General features: G+C 39.2%; 1 long non-coding RNA gene across 8 annotated transcripts; it reads right to left on the bottom strand.

The window, feature by feature from the left end:
- Positions 1-271: 271 nt before the first annotated feature.
- Positions 272-5,775, bottom strand: LOC125508367. 8 transcript variants are annotated; one of them, XR_007283399.1, is made up of 7 exons: positions 5,275-5,775; positions 4,766-4,835; positions 3,959-4,055; positions 3,777-3,863; positions 2,774-2,821; positions 1,521-2,248; positions 272-1,436 (listed from the first exon to the last, which is right to left on the bottom strand). It is a non-coding gene; the product is annotated as an uncharacterized LOC125508367 (long non-coding RNA). The 8 variants fall into 8 exon arrangements; XR_007283403.1 differs by having other exon boundaries at positions 272-758; positions 1,135-2,248; positions 5,275-5,773; XR_007283398.1 differs by having other exon boundaries at positions 272-1,715; positions 2,201-2,248; positions 5,275-5,771.
- Positions 5,776-6,414: the final 639 nt, after the last annotated feature.

Here is a 6,414-nt window from a genome sequence, read left to right as displayed (position 1 = left end):
AAAAGTGCTTAGAAACCATTTAAGTTGTCTAGCATTTGTTTTGTGTGTGCAGAGTTTTACTTTAGTGTAGGTTGGTCATTGTTTGTTGGATTTCAAGTTAGCATTTCTTATAGGCACAAACACCTACTCCCTCTGTAACTAAATATAAGATGTTTTTGCACTTCATATTATATTTAGTTATAGTAACAATAGAGAATTCTTGTGTCATGACTCACAAACTTTTTTCAGACGGTAGAATAAAAGGCAAAGCACATTATTGCAAGTAAGAAAATAGACCTGTTGTGCCAAATGGCTCAAGTTACTCATTTCAACAAGGAGTTATTTGCATATAAAGGCCTACTTTGTCCTCCCATGATTTATATAGTACAATCTCACAGCAGGAGTGTAAATACATACTATGGTTGAACTATAATTTCATAACATAAAAATCAGCAAGTGGGCTAGTAATGGATAACATTGACTATACGGCAAGCAATTTTTGTGCACTACCACTATCCAGACGCCCAACTGGTCAGTTCTGGTGGTTCTTGTTCCACATGTAGTTCCCTTCTGCCATCTTCATGAGCATAGATCTTTTTCTTGTACTATGTTTTTGCAACAAATATACAAACCATGGAAGAAACATAACATCAGCTTGAAGACCATATGTAACATAACACCAGCTTCTCTGAACTCCTCCATGCATCTAGTCTCCCATGTGTAAAGCAGTCACTTGGAAACATTCTGGATGATTAAGCATGGAGCTTTAGAAACATAACCTGAAGAAGTATGTCAGCCATACATAGGTGAATTTACCAAATGTAGAGAATAAACATAATCATGCACATCTGTAACTTGTATATACACCGAAGAAAAGAACTCTATTATTTGACTGAAATTATCCATTCTAATAAACCACCGGCGTAATGCACTTTCAGATGTGATATAACATAATGAAGCATGTCAGCCATACATTGGTAAAGTTAACAAATGAAGAAAATTATCTGAATCATACACATCTCTAACATATATACACACTGAGAAAAGACACGGTTCAGCTATGGGGCAGAAATTTATTTCTGATAACACCATTGGTCTAATGCACTTTCAGTTATGTGATATAATAATAATTTGGAATTTAGGAAGAGCATATACCTTTTCCATGAGTGTTAAAAATACTGAATAAGCAGCTTGTTTGCTTCGAGCAACCCTGTTTTCAGCTATGTAAGTCTGAATTTCTAGCCATTAATTCAACCCTAGAGATGTAACATGGCCCCAATACAGAAATCACTAACATCTGTCATGATAGCTTTGTAAGTCTACACAATTGCTCAGCTGAAAATTCTACATGGCATAACACATGCACCTTTTTCATACAATGTACATAAATTCAGTACAACGAAACAGATTTACTCTTTGAATGTAGTAGCTCTAACCAAGACATCGTAACTCATGGCCTGAAAGAAAATAGAACCTGGATAAGATCAAATCAACTGATAAGAGACTCATCTCCTTGTTTTTTTGGCTGTCACCTGACTTACCTTGAAAAATGGAGCTCACCCACTTGATAGAAATTGTTTACCATATTATTTGTTAGCTCTCTCAGCTAACTGAAGCCTGAAATAAAATAATGCTGAAAAAAATACAAAACATAGGCATACCCAATCTCATCATCGGAAAGGAAATTCATCTCAATATTATTCTTTATCTCAGAAAAAATATGACTAAAATGGCAACTGCAAAGAGGAGAAACAATTATTAGGAGCTCTTAGCTTAAAACTTATATGTGAAGTATATTAATCAGTATAACACAAAATATCAATAAACGTACACTATATTAGAACCTTTAACTTGCATAGCCATGTAAAACGTAATATTACTACAGCTAGCTTAGTTAAAGTACTCAGTGGTGTCACACATGGCGAAGTGAAGATCATGTTTGGTAATTTCAGTATCAGATACTAAAATGTTCAGATATGGTTCAAATTACGTGGACTATTTTTATTTTTATTTTGCAGCTCAGATCGCGATTAAAAGAACTCAAGCTAGGTCATAACATGGCTCCATAGAGTAAATCATCACATACATGAGAGTGATCTAACATGTTCAGATATGGTTCAAACTTATGTGGGCTAATTTTGGTGTGTATAGCTCAGATCACAAAATAAAAGAAGTCAAGTTGGGTTGCAAAATGGCTCGAAATGAGTAAATAATCACATACAGGAGAGTGATCTTGAATCTTGTGTTTCGTCTTCTGTACTTGACCCAGCTGAGGACAAAATATAACATGTCAGTATGATCACAAAGACATTTCAGTTAAGAACGCATCACTCAAACAAAACGTGTGCAGCAAGGCTATCAAATACCCGAAACATCAGAGTAGAGAAGGCAAGGCACCCTTGCGTATTCACAAACAAAAATGGCTAGCAAGCTGTAACAGAGGGCCTGCTTCCCTTAGAACACCCCAAAAAATATATCCATCCATTTTGGCTGCTTGGGTCAAATTAGGAACCAATGTATACCTTTTTTAAACTAAAAACTAACAAAATTCTTCGCACATGAACAACTAATTTTGAAAATACATGTTGTGCAAACATAATCAATTAAACAGGAAGGTATAGGTCCTTCACAGTAATGCTAACCTAAAGAACATGCTCTCCTGAGTGATATCTATTTAAAACAATAAAAAAATATGGAAACAGAGCACATTGCATAAGCTTGCCGAGCTGCAGAGTTAGATGGAATTAGAGAGGGAGAGAGAGAGAGGAGTGAAAAGGGATTGGGTGGAACTCACCTTCACGTGTTGACATTAGCCAAGCTCGCCGTGGTCGACTCTCCACACCTATGAGCATTAACACCGAATTATTCACAATAATATCCTTCATTGATTGCCTTCTATTATTCAATGAGACATGGCGATAATACAAAGTAGAAACTGAAAACATGTAGGCTATGGGCAACCGTTTTTCAAGCTGAAGGTACAGAAAAAATATGGAGCGCACAACATGGACCAAGTGGCGTGATGTGTTTTGATCTTCGAACATAGTCACAGTGAGAAATAAGAAAAGAAATCATAACATAAAGCACAAGATACTTCAGAAATGTAAAAGAACCAAGTCCACTGTGTCGAGATTTATTTGCATACCGAGACCCTTATTTTATACACATGAGCCTAGATAACATTCAGTATAAGAGCAAGCTCATAGAAAAAACACTTGCAGGCAAAGAAACGAATATTGCAGGGAAACATTTAAAAGTCCATCGGCCAATTAGAGCTCCAGAACAATCACCAAGGCTATAATTCATCACATAAGATGATTCCTGAAATAATTCATCACATAAGATGATTACTTTTATCAAGATTGATTCCCTGCTTCTGTGAACAAAAGAGAACTAACATCCAGGTTATAATGGGTATGGATATTATTATTTTGAGCTTCTAGAAAGTACATTTTGCACCAATTTGAATAAAAAATATAGGGGCCACAAGTTTGTTCCTTGGGAGATTATCGAGATTCACCGTGTAGCTAAGATAATTACTTCATCACTGAATTATGGACAACAACCATGCCAGGACGTACAAAAACACATTTCTGACAACACATCTCTTCAAACATAGAACTTTATATAGCAATCCACACCATTACATCAACAAAAGTATCGAGTAGTCCTGGTGTTAAATCAAGATTTATAATAGTAAAATACAATAACTTTCCTTTATCGGTAAGTTCAAAGAAACATGGTTATGTAGAAATATTGAGAACATCAGGATGAAAAGCAGAGGCAGAAACAAAAACCTTGGCCAGTGAAATAAGCGCCTTCTCCTTAAGTTCATCTACAGGAACCATATTCAGAGTTGCTTCCTGTCGCACCGGATCCTCATACTACATACAAAATGAGCGTCAGAGGACAAGGATCAGAAATAAGCACAATCTTAGGGAATGATTTGCAAATGAAAATATCCAATTACATCACATACCTTCAGAACCTGGCACATGTATAACTCTTTCTCTGAACACCTCTCCTCCATGACTTTGTATGTCGTACTGTTGCAGTAGAACCTGGCGCATTGTATGCTGTACAGTCGGAAGTTTGTAAGTAAATTAACACACAATTAAATGAGTGATAGGGCAGGACCAGATAGAACATTCAATCCTTAAAGTTATACTCAATAAACTGGAAGAGAAACACATCATGTTACATGTGTGTAGCCAAGTATAGTTGAAAGCAAACTTGATATAACTCTGTATAAAGTTGAACATACAACTTCACATATTCAATAAACTGGAAGAGAAATGCATCATGTTGCAGGTGTAGCCATGTACAGTTGAAAGCGAACTTGATATAATTCTGTAAAGTTGAAAGTATACAACTTCATTCAAGGTAAAGCAAGCCAAATCAGAGGGGAAATGAGGGCAACGACATGCACGTGGAGCAAGACAGCACACAATCTCGTGTTGTTGCTCTTTGAAATAGAGAACAATTTATTATCAACTAAAACCAGTCCAGTAGATGAACAATAAGATAGAGCAGCTCAGATGCATCAATAATTTACCTACATTTATGAATCGATTTTTATGAAACAAACCATGGTTTATTTGCAGACCAATGCAACATAGAAAGAATGAAATAAAGCTGAATCAAGCTTACATTCGGAAAAGTGGGCATTAACTTGAGGGTTCGAAAGGAAAGACAAAACAACCACACCACGCTTTCATTTGCTACAGACATTAAAGGGCAGCCCAAAATAATTTAATGGTCTCAATGTTTCAAATAAAAGACTCACCTGTGTCAATGCTCCAGGTAGATCATTTGTCCAATGAAGCCCAAGATAACTCATTATTAAATCCTGAAAGCTTCAGAAACCAAGAGCCACATCAATAGAGGAGTAGACAATGCAAGATTGCAATTTATCTTGTCTCTTATACTTTTTAAAATTTGACAATTAGCAGCTCAAGCGTACAATCTATTGACCCACTACAGCATAAGAAAGCATACGACAAATTGACAGTTTATCTCTTGGTGTATATAAAGTGGTGGGGCCAAATACATTAGCTTTGAAGGGAGCTGGAGAAAGTATGTGGATCCAGTGCAGTTTACTCTTCTCTACTTGTTCCAGTCACATCTTTTCCATCCCTCTCTCTCTCTCAAACACACATACTGTACTCCTCTAAGCAGTCCTACTTAGCATTTTTACAAACAGCTAGTGCTCGCATCTGCAACCTCAAAGACAAAACGAGAGAGAGAGAGAGAAAGTGTGCGGGAGAAAGAGAGAGTGAGATGGTTGGGACTCACATGCGCACCTGGAGGTCGTGAAGACTCCTGAAGGATGGCGCTAGGGTCTGCCGCGGCCCGGACGCCAAGGACGGCGTCGACCTGAGCCAACTACATGGCTGGCAGCCGCTCCTCTCTGGTTGAGGCCCTCCTCCCACAGCTTCTCGGGCGAGGTATCTCCTCCTCACGCGGCTTCGCGACCTGGGCTCCTCCTCACGCGGCTTCCTCACGACCTGGGCCGATGAGCACCTCGAGCAGAAAGGGATGGAGGATGAATTGGGGAGACAGAGTCGGAGGACGAAGGAGCCATTGCGGCGGCGGCTGACGAGGGAGGTCGGATGGAGCAAGGGCAGCGACCGCGGGATCGTAGGAAAAGGGGCTAGTGTTCGTGGCGGCTGAGGGAGAGAGATCAAGGAGGGAGGAAGGGTTCCGGCATGCGGGCGATTGGATTGGGCCGAGGGGGGTTTCGAGGGCAGCGTTACCCACGCCCCCGCAAATGACGCGACGCGCACGCGGCGTGCGGGGAGAGGGCGCACCCGCACCTCGAAACGGCTCACCCAGCCAACAGGCACAGAACACGAGCCCACCGGTAATTGGCCATGTAAACTTACCACGCGGTCAAAACCACGAGCGAGAGCAGCGAGCATCTAACGGCCCAAACGAAGTCAAAGATCAAATTGACCATGATCCAACGGCCAACGAAGCAGGAAATCGAGGGAGCTCTCTGGGAGCTAGTTGGCTAGCCTCTGTATAGTTTTAAATTCTAAAATAATTTTCCGTGGATTTTCAGGTCATTTCGAGAACTTTTATTTCTGCATAAAAATAACACCATGGCAATTCTGCTGAAAACAGCGTCAGTCCGGGTTAGTTCTATTCAAATCATGCAAGTTAGAGTCCAAAATAAGGTCAAAAGTGTTTGGAAAAGTAGATACGACGGAGACGTATCAAATCCCCCAAGTTTAAACCTTTGTTTGTGCTCAAGCAATTCAATTGATAGACTGAAAGTGATAAAGAAAAAAATTTACAAACTCTATTTGCTCTTATTGTTGTAAATATGTAAAGCCAGCATTCAAGTTTTCAGCAAAGATTATAAACTAGCCATATTCACAATAACATTTAGGTCTCATGTTTACTCATATCAATGGCATAATCAACTAGCAA

The sequence above is a fragment of the Triticum urartu genome, chromosome 5 (genome assembly GCF_003073215.2).
Source record: "Triticum urartu cultivar G1812 chromosome 5, Tu2.1, whole genome shotgun sequence".
Lineage (NCBI taxonomy): Eukaryota > Viridiplantae > Streptophyta > Magnoliopsida > Poales > Poaceae > Triticum > Triticum urartu.
The sequence above is the reverse complement of the archived record's forward strand: the minus strand, read 5'-3'. Positions and strand labels throughout refer to the sequence as shown.